Source organism: Natrix helvetica (genome assembly GCF_964273705.1).
Source record: "Natrix helvetica genome assembly, chromosome: 1".
Taxonomy (NCBI): Eukaryota; Metazoa; Chordata; class Lepidosauria; order Squamata; family Natricidae; genus Natrix; species Natrix helvetica.
In genome coordinates, this window is record NC_138548.1 from 229,463,208 (window position 1) to 229,469,207 (window position 6,000).

General features: G+C 43.0%; 1 long non-coding RNA gene across 1 annotated transcript in view; it reads right to left on the bottom strand.

Annotated features, from left to right (window-relative positions):
• LOC309382097 overlaps positions 1-2,071 on the bottom strand; it is a 104,773-nt gene extending 102,702 nt beyond the window's left edge. The window contains exon 1 of the long non-coding RNA XR_014173630.1: positions 2,001-2,071. This is a non-coding gene — a long non-coding RNA (uncharacterized lncRNA). The remainder of the gene's footprint in view (positions 1-2,000) is intronic.
• Between the last annotated feature and the right edge of the window lie 3,929 nt (positions 2,072-6,000).

A 6,000-nucleotide genomic window follows, 5' to 3' on the forward strand; every position in this document is an offset into this window, starting at 1 on the left:
GTTTCTGCTCGGCTTGTCTCGGCGCGGGGTGGGGGGTGGGAAGGCCGAGGGAGAAGCTGGGGGGAGAGGCGGGGAGGGGGAAGGAGCCAAGGCCGGCAGGAAGCTTTGAGGGAGGGGAGAAAAAGTTTCCAGGTATTCTGGAGGGAAAGGGAAAGATTGGCTCGGTTTCCTCCCCGGCTCCAGCGCCCGATTACAACACCCATCATCCGCAACCGGCTGGGGCCTAAGGGAATCGAGCAACGTTTAGCAGGCCTCATCTGACTCTCTGGAGCTGAAGCAACCGATCAACTGCTTCCCTAGCTGCATCGGATATGCTCTTTGTCTGCTCTGGTTAACATCCTGGAAAAGACCAGAAAGAAAGTACTGTGGCAAGGCAAGGATGGCCTTAGCTGATGAAAGGTATCATTTGAGTCAGTATTTTTGCCACAGAGCACTGAGGGGAGCATTATGGCTTGGAATATGTTTTCTTTCTGATGAGGAACACAAGTGTGGTCCTTAGTGGTGCGCTCTGAGCTTGCTTGCTTGTTTTCTGGCAGACTTTTCATTATCCAAACTAGATAACATCATCAGTGCTACCGATGTCACCTAGTTTGGGTAATGAAATGTCTGCCAGAAAACAAGCAAGCTCAGAGAGAAGCAAGGGCCCTTCGTATCAACCCCGAGCTACAAATATTATCCTTTATTATTAAACACAAGTGCTTCTCAACATGTGCAGAGTGCACTCCACCTCACTCCTAAAGATGGGAGGGAAGGGGGTCATCTAGGCAATGTGAATCTCAAAATCCTTTTTTTTTAACAATCTGCAGCAAAGCCTAGCTAGAAACTCAAAATGATTCAAAGACTGCACTTGTCTCTGGATTACATCAGCCTCCAACAAGTCCTTCAAATGTCTCACACTCAAACTCACATCCTATTGGCTGAAGAAAGACTTAAACCTTTGGTTCAAGACATTTGGGAGGTGGGAAAAGGCTGGCATAGATTGTTCAAGAAATGATGATGACAGCATTAGACCCTAAACAGTATTCCCAAATATTATTGGCTAATATTGCCCAAAGTATCATCAAGAAGATTTGAGCTTGCTTTGTAAGTAGGGGGAGGGAGAGAATTTCACTAATAAATTTTGTGGATCCTATTTTGCAAAAATTGCTCCAATTTGGGGTGGAGTGCATTCAAAAAGTGGCAAAATGCACACACTGCAAACATGTCCTTCATCCCTAAATCAAAACATACAATAGTCTCACATTATTCAGGCGACAATATTTTTCACATTCAGGACAATGCTGTGAACTGGCATTGCTTCATGTTGGATTGGCTAAATAAAGAGACCTCCCATTTTGGGCAATTTTGAAATTCCGAGAAAAATACCATGGGTGTAATAATAAAATTGATCGATTAAGTGACTGATTGAACTTATACTGCACCGCAATCCACAGACTCTAGATGGCTTATAAAGTATACAACTCATAACGAAACATCCACCATAAAACACCAATATATAAATGACAGTAAAACAAATAAAAGAATAAAAAATGTTGCCATACTTTAAAACGAGAAAATGTCAAAAATAGTTTGGTTTTTGGCCACTTTCTCAAAGCCAGCAGGGAGAGGGTGATTTTGATCTCCAAAGAGAGGCCATTTCAGAGCAAAAACATCACCAACTGACCTTTGCTGGCTAGAAGGCTGGCCACGAACAAGGAATACCTAGTGTGAAGAAGCCAATGTCCACCCAGGATTGAGGAAAAGACAAAACTCTTTTATTTCTGTCTAGAAGTAGAAAAGGGTTTTTAACTCTGGCTTTCAGACCCAAGGAGTAGCACTCTAGAAATCAGGCACAGTTATTTTCATATAACTTTCCACAGCAAAAAATAATAATAAGAGAATGACTGATTGGTTCCACATATACCTGTCGGTCCCACATGGCACAGAAAGCAAAGCCATTCCATAATACAATAGAACAGGGATGTCCAAACTTGGGAACTTTAAGACTTGTGGACTTCAACTCCCAGAATTCCCCAGCCAGCATGGCTGGCTGGGGAATTCTGGGAGTTGAAGTCCACAAGTCTTAAAGTTCCCAAGTTTGGACACCCCTGCAGTAGAACCTCTGGTCATAAATGCTTCTGACCACGACCAAATTGGCTTCCAGCCAAAGAATTCACAATTTTTTTTACCGCCAATTTCCCCTTCTGGCAAATTTTTTTTTGGGGGGGGGGGGTAAGCTCCAAATTTCCAAAATTAGATTCGGGTCCCGACCAAATCGGGTTGTGACCGAAGTTATGGAATGAATTATGGTCACAACCAGAGGTCCTACTGTCAATTAGTTATTTACTTCTACTTCATTATTATATAAGTTGATTACCTCAGGGTGTGTGTTTTTACTATGTTATTAATGATAAATTTTGCTCGCCTCCGGACCCTTGTCCAGATGCCCATAAGCAATGCTTAAACTAAACATCACAGTCACCTTTCTTAATTCCAGTAACCGATTCATTTGCAAGGTCTTTTTAATCAAGGGTCAAAGCCACAACCTTTTAACTAATCTAAATAGGAGACATCTGTGGTCAGCCTAGGGAGTGTTTGTGGTCAACTCCTCTAGCTCTTGCTGGCAGGTGTTCTAGCAGGCAAAGTCACAACTATTAACTCTGGCTAAAGTTAATTTATCACTTACAAAAGCTGCTGATTTCTTATTAATAAGCTAATAAGCCACCAGACACCCAAACTGAAGGTGTATCGTAGCTCTAATTAAAAACTAGGCAAATTTTCACTCATCCTCCACCTTGACCCCACAGCAAATGATCCTTAGAAGATGTAGTTGCTTGGTCAATTCTAGTTAATAATAGCTAACAAAATGGGAAAGGGAAAGCATATCGGCTAACAAAATGTCTGCCATGATTGGTACGGCTGGGCATCATATACAGGTAGTCCTTGACTTGCAACTATAATTAGGACTAAAATTTCTATTGATAAACAAAGCAATTGTTAAGTGAGCCATGCCCCATTTTACTACCTTTTTGGCCATGGTTGTTAAGCAGATCACTGTAATCGTTAAACGAGAATCATAGGAGTCATACAGTTGTTAGGCGAATCTGGTTTTCGCCACTGACTTTGCTTGTGAGAAGTTGGCTGAGCAGGACACAAAGAGCAAACACACAACCCCAAGGTGACAAAACCATCTTAAATACATTATCAGTCCCCAAGCAACCGAATTCTGATCATGTGGCCATGGGGATGCTGCAACATTCATAAGTCTTAATAGTGATTGCACGTCATTTTTGTCAGTGCCATTGTAACTTTGAAGAGTCACTAAATGAATAGTTGAAAGGCAAGGGCTTGCCTGTACAGGACTAGGATTAAAATGACTCAACGGATGGATATAAATGATTCCGCATTCTCTCAGCCTGATACCTGTTGATGACTTTAGGCCAGCAACCCCCAAACCTTTGGGAGCCAGGAACCAGTTCCATGGAGAGAGGTGGACCTGCGGACCGGAGGCAGTGTGGTTTTGTGCGCTGCCTGTATCCCACATGTGCATGGATGGGACTTCGCTCATTTGTGCAGCCCAGTTTCTGGTGCACCACGGGCTGATGCCAGTCTATGGCTCGGGAGTGGGGATCCCTGCTTAAGGCTGGTGCCCAAATCCTTCCTCCTCTTTGGTCTCTGGATGTTGTTCTCCAATATAAGTAGTCCTCGACTTACAATCACGATTGAGCCCAAAGTTTCTAAGTGACAAAGTTGTTAAGGGAATTGTGTCCCATTTTATGACCTTTCTTCCTGCAGTTAAGTGAATCCCTGCAATTATTGAAGTTAGTATCACAGTCATAAAGTGAATTCCCTATTGACTCTGCTGATCAGAAGGTAGCAAAAGGTGATCGCATGACCCTGGGATAAATAGGAACCAGATGCCGAGCCCTTGATTTTTTATTGTGCGACCATGGGGAGGCTGCAACAGTCATAAGCGTGAAAAAGAGTCATACATCACTTTTTTTCAGTGCTGTTGTAACTTCGAACAGCCACTAAGCGAATGGTTATAAATTGGGGGTCGCTTGTACCATTCTGCTCTCAAGAGCAGGAAAGTTGTTCCTTTCATACTGGACTCTCCTCCTGTAGCCATTCATGGTAGCCTTGGGAAATAGAAGCTGGAACGACAGAATCACTTCCTGCTCTGCTGCTTCATTTTGTAATCTTCCCTCCGCTTGTCAGCTGCTTTTCAGATTTCTTCTAAAGACAGGCTGAGCAATCTTTTGGAATTGAAGAAAACAGTTGTTCGGATTGTTTTGAACATAGGTGTAGCCAGAGACCTGTGCTCAGCTGTTTCTAAATGCAGATTTGATGCTCTTTTCAAACAGTTCTTAAACCCATGTCCAAAAAGATCCGGGCTGTCATCAGCTTATGGCCAGGCTCCCCATGAAGGCACTCTGGCAAAACACTTGAATTTAATAAGTGGCTAAAGTCAAATGTCTGGACATCAGTCAAAACTCCTCCTCGCCAGAGGACTTTAAGGCAAGAGAGTGATGTCATAAACATTCCCGCTGGATGGTAATGCCCGATATTAGCAGAGAAACAAAGCTGGAGATATCAACCCATCCTTGTTCTTAACATGCCCAACACTATACGCCACAAGGCCAACACTATTTGCCGACATGGGGTCCTCCTTAGGGTTGAATTAAAGTGCTCACCAGCCATTTTTGAGCCACATGAAAGCCATTCAGTCCCCCCCCCCCCCCTACAGTGAAATGCCTTATGAGGGCATAATTTGCAGAAGAGAATTTTTCTTCTAAATATTAAATTTGAGAAGGGAGCGTTTTTAATTTAATGTTAATTTTGGCATTGTTATTTCCATGTTTTCTGTGATTTAAGTTACATCATAGAGACCTGCACATATGGGCTGGCTGGGTTGATTATATAAACTTGGCTATTCTGATTTAGATCAGAAGGCCAGGAAAACAAGTGACTAGGATCCACTGTGGTCTTTCTTATCAGAAAGAAAGATCTATCTATCTATCTTATCTTTATCATTATTGTTGTTGTTGTTATGTCTTTTAAAGACCCCGTTATCCCTTGCATCACAGAGGAGTCGGCGCAACTGAGTGGAGCTGAGTGTTTACTGGCTGGATGCCCTTCCTGTCACGCCAGATATATTCCCATTGTGCCCAGAGAGACAGAAATATCTGCCTCTATCTAGGATAGAACTCGCAGCCTCCTGATTGTAAGGCAAGAGCTCCACCTCTAGGCCACCGCACCATTCATCCATCTATCCATCCATCCATCCACCTACCTAACCCACATGTATGTATGTATGTATGTATGTATGTATGTATGTATGTATGTATGTATGTACATATAGTCCATCCATCCATCTATCTATATATCATCCATCTATCTATATAACATCCATCTATCCTTCCTTCCATCTATCTATCTATCCATCATCCATCCATCTATCTATCCATCCATCCATCCATCCATCCATCCATCCACCTACCCACCCACCCATCCATCTATATATCATCTGTCTATCCTTCCTTCCATCTATCTATCCATCTATATCTATGTGTCTGTCTGTCTGTCTGTCTATCATCTATCTGAAGCAAAGGATTCCTCCCAGTTCCAATTTATTATGAGAGCCATGTTGGCACATCTGGGAAAACCTGATTCTGAAGGCTTTCCGGTTTTCCCACCTAGTTGAAAGTTCAAGCTCTTCCCCCCCCCCCACACACACCTACAAGTCCATCACATGGTCCAATCTTCCACTGCCATGCTGGCAGCTTCCACCCATCCAGTTCCGGTCAGGTGCAGAGGTGTAGAGACAAAAGATGACCTTGGCTTTCTAGAAAGAATTTTGTTATGGCTACATATCACACAATTCCGTATAATTCCCCCTCCCATTTTCCCACAATAGAAAATGCATAGTAGCATAATAGAAAGTGTGGCAGGCCTAAGGTCCAAAAGAAAAGATGGCTTGCAGGCCTGACAGGAAGCTTTATAGCACTTTTAATTCTACAA